The 6,813-nt window shown below is 38.3% G+C and overlaps 1 pseudogene; it reads left to right on the top strand.

Moving 5' to 3' along the window:
- Positions 1 to 3,229, top strand: LOC137236357 (dynein regulatory complex subunit 5-like; annotated as a pseudogene).
- Positions 3,230 to 6,813: the final 3,584 nt, after the last annotated feature.

Below are 6,813 nucleotides of genomic sequence, written 5' to 3' on the forward strand. Positions count from 1 at the left end.
ATGAATTTCTCATGTACCGAATTTGTCTCTAGTGTGAGTGTGAATACCTCTAAAGCATATTTCAATCCAAGCGATGAGATATTACCACGATTGCACGTTAAATCCTTACTTGATAGTCATGACCAGCAGAAGCAGCAGCCATTGCCAACTCAACCGGAATCATTGCGTCATTTGGCGCTCGATGCCATCGTTGCCAATTGGAATGGTAATAATTTCATTACTATTATATCAACGACAATACAAGTAGCATATTTAAATCAGTGGTGTTGACGCGTCAAGAGGATCGTAACTACATACTCACTCACCTGGATACGCAACTGCCGCTGAAGCTACTTACCGAACACATACGTGACAACTACTTTTGGCGACATTGTTGTCAACAACGTTGGAAGCCACATCATCACACAAATAGTCTGTCACAAGCGCAACCATGGATTAGCATCTACATGCAGCGACATCTGCAGGACTATATCGAATGCGTGGAGACGTGCGATTATGAGCAAGAGCAAGCGCAAGTGGTGTTGGATATTTGTGCGCCATATGTAAATCGATTGGAGATAACACGTTTACAACCGGCCACCGATGGACGTAATGGTGAGTAGGCAAAGGAAAGTATAGAAATATATTGGAGGTAAGAAAAAATATGTGAAAAAGCAAGCCATAAAACCAAAACAAAATTGAAATTGCAACCCAAGCATTTCGAACCGCTTAATTATTTCGAAACCGAAATCGGAATGGAATTGCAACCCAACCTTTTGGAACCGTTGAATTTTTTCATAACCAAAATCGCAACGTCAACCGTTTACAATCATTTCATTTTGTAAAACCACCACCGTTTAGAACCATTTCATTTCAAAAATAAAATAGGAAATGTAACCCTTTGCAACGGTTTTGTTGTTCCAAACGAAAATCGAAACATACTCGTTTAAAACCGGTTTATTGTTCAAACCGAATACGAAGTTGTTGACGTGTGGGACATTTCCTTTTTTCAAACTGTTTAGAACCGTTTCAGTTTTCGAAACTGGAATAGAATTCGTGACCATTTACAACCGCTTTATTTCAACACAAAAATAGGAAATGTAACCCATTTTGAACGTTACTGAAACAGAACGTTTACACTGTTGTTCCAAATGGAAATCGAAATCGTACCCATTTGGAACCGTTTAAATTTTAAAAGCCGAAAACGAAATTGTAAAAGTTTGGGAATTTTTTTCTCCTTTCAAATCTTCAAACCTTTTAGAGCCGTTATATTTTTCAAAGCCGAAACCAAAATTGGAACCATTTGGGACTTTCCATCTTTGCAAACCTTTTAGAACCATTTCAGTTTTCAAAGCCGCAGTTGAACCGTTATATTTCTCAAAACCGCTTTATAATTCTAAACGGTAACCGTTTAAAACAGGTTAATTTTTCAAATTCAAACCGAAATCGTCATCGTTTAGAACTGTTTCCTATTTGAAAGTCGAAATTGAAGCCGTAACCGTTTAAAGTCACTTTCTTTTTCAATACCGTATTCGAAAAGGTGGCCCTTTAGGAAGTTGATTTTTTAAAAACCAGAAGCGAAATTGTAATTGTTTAGAAACGTAGTATTTTGCAAAACAAATGAAAATCGAAACCGTTTAGAACCGTTTTACATTTCAAAACCGGAGCTTATTTATTCCATATATCCTAGAGGTTTAGAACCGTGTTTTCGAAACCGAAACTGTAATTGCTTTGAACCGTTATCAGTTCAAAAGCTAAATTGAAGCAGTAATCGGTACGAAGCTTTCTTTTTCCTTTAACCGAAAATGAAACAGTAACCGTTTAGAACCGTTTCCTTTTTCAAAACCTAATTGAAACGGTAGCCGCGGTTCTACTTTTCAAAATCGATACCATTTATGATCTTTTCATTTTTCAAATATAAAATTGAGACCATAATCGAAGTTCTTCGAAGTGTTGCACAGTAAAGCCAAAGTACAAATCGTATTAATTTTTAACCGTTTAATTTTTCAAAGGCTGAATCGTACAATTATGAGCATTTGACTCGTTTCATTTTTGTGATGCATCTTGATCTTCTCATAAAAGCCGAAACCGAAACTTTAACGATACAAACTCGTACAACGAAACCGGTTTCATTTCTTGCAAAAAAGGTGGTACGGAAATCACCAAACAGATGGAAAGTGTATTAATATTACAATTCTTCCGGTGACTTCCTTATACTTTTGTCTTAACTCCATATCGACAGATCACATTCCACTCGATTTCATATTGAGCAACTTACCCGAATTGCAAATGCTACGCTTGACTTACGCAACAAAGACGGTGGGCAGTAACTTTTGTTTGGGTAGCAATACAATGTCAAAGAAAGATATAACGACACTGTCACGCGGACTAAGTGAGTGTCATGAGTTAGTCACATTTTGGTAAGCTTCAAGTGCATGTAGTATTGTATGGCTCCCATCACCTTACGTTAATAGTACCCTTTTTCTTGAGAAAGCCTACATAGCACCAAACTCGAATCATATCAATTGCCATTATTGGCGTACGCTCTGGATATAGGCCGTCACAAGTTAACTTCATTGTCTATAATTCATTGCACTATGCGTGATGCTGGGATTAAAGAATTTGTGAGTGTATGCAATAAGGAATCTTTTGGCACATTGGTGTTACTCGATCTGACGGATAATAGAATTAGTGAGTACGGAAACCCCTTCACTGAAGCTCATATTTTGCAGGTTTTTTCTTCTCCTTAACTTTCAGCCTCCGAAGGCGCATACATACTCAGTCGCACTATTAGAGGACATTCTCTACGCAAACTAATATTACGCATGAATCCAATTGAAAGTGATGGTGCTGCTGCCATTTTTTCGCTCATGTATGTAATACCCGTAGAGATGATTGATATAAGTGGTTGTTCCATTTGTTCATCGATTACGAAATTATTCATGAAATTGATTGTGACGAATAAGTCATTAATTAGTATGATGTTTCGAACAATGATGTGGGTGAGGTAACACACTTTCAAACTTGGTCCTGAAGGTAGTTTTTATAAAAATAACTAATATCTATTTTACTACAGGAATTTGCCAAGCAACTCTGCAAAGTCATTGGTTTCAATAAGGTGTTGCAACATTTAGATTTACGCAATACCGGAATAAGTCTCGAAAGGCGAATCAAAATTAAGGATATTCTTAAGCTGAATCAGATGAAAGACAAAACCCTCCTCAAAAAAATATTAGCGGCGAAAGCTTAAAGAGGTATCTCATTTTTCCGGCTCAAGCCATCGTATAGAGATTGTTCAGCACACTGCCATATCGATGGTCTCACGTACAAGTTCTTACATAAGAAAAGTTTTTATTAAACGAGGTCGACTCTCGGTGGTATATCAGCCTTCCAGAGTATTTTTGCCATGAAAAGGAAAAAATTGACAGATGCTATTCGATGTAGGTCCTCCAATTCGTAGAAAAAATAAAAAAATAGTACACGATACGATGTATATTAAACTCATACTGGATGTCTGCAGAGTGTTTCCAGAATTTGGTTGACGATCATACTAAAAAACTCAACAAAGCAACAGGACTTATGTTTTAAAATAATACTTTCCTCTTAGCAATTTTTTAGGGCCCATCTTAATTGCTGTCTCGATAATTGATTACTCTGCCGCGCCTAGGAGTTGGAGACTTAACCTCGTGAGCTCAGAACACCACACAGAACGTGACCAACCGTTTCTTACTGCAGCCCGCACTTCCTTTATATGCTGCTACTAACAGCGCCTAACTTATGAGCATACGTCTCCGAAAGGCAGTGTAATTACACCCATCCTCAGATTGTAGTCATCTCTTATTTATAAGTTTTTGTCGAATGCTATAAGACTTGCACATCTTATTTTTCTCCTTGTAGCAATAAAGAGACCCCTCGAAGATTTTGACGATTTTTACCGATGCATGTAGTACGTTTCGGAAAATAGCACGTTCTAATATGACGACGTTCAATCTCTGGCTCATTCCCTGCTTCCGTGAGGAACATGTGGTCGTCAGAGCTTCGCCTGCTAACTAAGCAGGATTGGCCACAGGTAGGTTGGATCGGAAAAAAATAGCGCTATCCTTCCTTGAAAGGGGTGCGTTACATAACCTCAGCACAACGCCTAATCTTACGCCATCAAAGTTTCCTACACAAAAAAAGTTGGAGCACCACCGCCTTGGCACATACGATGCAAGGGTGCGGGATTGACGTTTTCCAAAGAAGGCCAGTGGTTGTTGTTGCCTTTGAGCATCTCGGGAACGATTTAGTATGACAACATTGCACAGTCTTCTTGGAGTATTCTTAATATGTGTATGACACATTCATATTTATAACAGGGCTTTGCCCGAGAGCTGATGTTGACAATTGGGTTGCGGAAGCTGTAGAGCACCGAGATCTTCTCAAGGGATCTGACCGTGTACGGGCGCATGAGCCCAGGGAGCTACCACTATACCTAAAAGTCCCACTTACCCCTACTACCCACGGGTTGGATTACGGTGTCCAGCTGGTACAAATCCGCCCTCTATTCAGACCCCTACCAGCTTCCTACCTTTCTAAGATGAATATCCTTAGTGTCATTAAAGGGCCTACTTCCTGAGACCAGCAGCTACGGCGAAGGTATACCATCAGTCGTTTAACTTGCGCTGTTGGCTGCCCGCTATTCAACCGTTGTCGCGCGCTGTACCAGCGTTGCTCCGATTTGGTTTCGGATTAAGCTCCAAGTTCGCACAACCCTTTGAATGGCTCCCTGCTACTGAGCCGACATAACTTCATGAGCAGGGCGATATCGCTACACATATTGTACTGAAGGTACTGTCCATGATATTGGAGCTCACTGCGTGGAGTTACAAATATTCTACTGAACGCTGGGAGATAATAGATTTTGAGACCAGTGCCATATTAGCTCTTTCCAAGCTGACTCGTTTACTAGAACAGGCCTCAAGTGGCCAAAAGTTCAGTCAAACAGTTTTCACAGTGATATCTGCTTGGAAAATTTATCCCCGATCACGCAAGCGCCCTATTGTTTCCTCAAACGCCAATACTAATTGCACGCCATTTCAGGTCGCTTTCTAGCAATCACCTTTCGGTGATCTTGATAACGATCAATGATAAGTGCTTTGGCTGGGCAGAGTTAAGTGCTGTACTGCTCTATCCTATCTGGTAACCATTGGTGGCTACATTATTTAAGTAAACTTTTTTTGTTTACCAGTGTAATTTTATTAATTTTGCGACATAAAGGCACCCAGCTTTTAATCCTCAAAAATCACAAAAACCATTTTTTTAAATACTTATCAAAAAAAATCTGACTGTCCCTCTTTCCACCAACTTTGGCTGCAATTAGATTTCGCAACACTTTTAACCCTCTTAGAGCCATTAACAAAGAAAAACACCTTTTCCTCTGAGGTCCTTAAAAAAGAAAATAAAAAATGAAAAATTATACACAAAACCAACAAATATGTAGAAGCAAATGCTTAAAACAACCAACTTTCAAAAAGCAATAACAACACAAAAAGTGCCAAGAATAACATAACAGCAGAAACTTTTTGCTGAAGTGGACAATCGCTCTTATTTGAGGGAGCTACTTACATACGTTTGGATGAGTGTTAAAAGTGGTGCTAGAGAATGCAAGGGGAACCATGAAAAGGGTATACACTAGGATGATCCAAAATAAGTAATGATGCGGATCATTAAGAATAGGAGTTTCATACTAACATGTGGCTTTAATTATGTTACGTCATATTTAGGAGGGTTCATTCAATTCTCTCGCTAAAACTCTGGAGTGGCTGCACCTATTTGGCTTTCCAATACAAAATGTTTAAAGTTGTGCAATACTTGCTTTTTTCTTAGTTTTTAAAAAGTTATAGGTTTCGGTTTGATAGCTCTAGAATGAGCCAGCCGCCAAATTTCAGATTTCGCTAACGCTAAAACTCCATCGCCAAAAATCTCTGAAATAGTACCAAGTGTGCAGAAAAGTATACAACGTTTAGTACTATATGATTACAAGGAATAACCGCCTGTCCTATGTTAAGCTATAGAAGTTAGGCTGTAATTCCTTGTGACATCATGTTATTTAAATTCGCATACTTTTCTGCGCACTGTGTACTGTTTTAGAGATTTTTGATGATGGAGTTTTAGTGTTAGGGAAGGTTGAAATTTGGGGGCAGATCTCAGAAAATAGCACGGGGTCGACAAATTTTAGACACAGAAATGAGCGTATACTTTTCTAAAGGTCTTTGGTGTTCAGAATTTGAAATTGGTAATGGTTTTGAAGACATTCGTTCTTGAAGATGCTAAAAACACATTTCCCTGTTACATTCATTACACTTTCTCGTCATGTAAATTTCTCTTTATTACAAAACAAATAAAATTTGAAAGTGCAGCCATTTTCTTTGAAAATATACTTTATTTTTTGGGAAGCTCCCCATGCGATTTGCGAAATAAGCTGTGTTTTTTTTTTTTACATGTATATACATATGCACTTAAACTTTGTATGAACTACTAAGTGCATAGCTTAATTTACACTTATAAAATTGTTGCGCATAAAATTTGTACTAAACAACCGAACACTACATACTCAGCAGCCAAATTATGGTTTATAAAACTTTAAAATTACCTTTTAAAAGTGGGCGGTTCCACGCCCATTATCCAAAATTTTACTAATTTTCTATTCTGCGTCATAAGGTCAACCCACCTACCAAGTTTCATCACTTTATCCGTCTTTGGTAATGAATTATCGCACTTTTTCGGTTTTTCGAAATTTTCGATATCGAAAAAGTGGGCGTGGTTATAGTCCGATTTCGTTCATTTTAAATAGCG

This window comes from Eurosta solidaginis, chromosome 1 (genome assembly GCF_040869045.1).
Source record: "Eurosta solidaginis isolate ZX-2024a chromosome 1, ASM4086904v1, whole genome shotgun sequence".
Classification (NCBI taxonomy): Eukaryota; Metazoa; Arthropoda; class Insecta; order Diptera; family Tephritidae; genus Eurosta; species Eurosta solidaginis.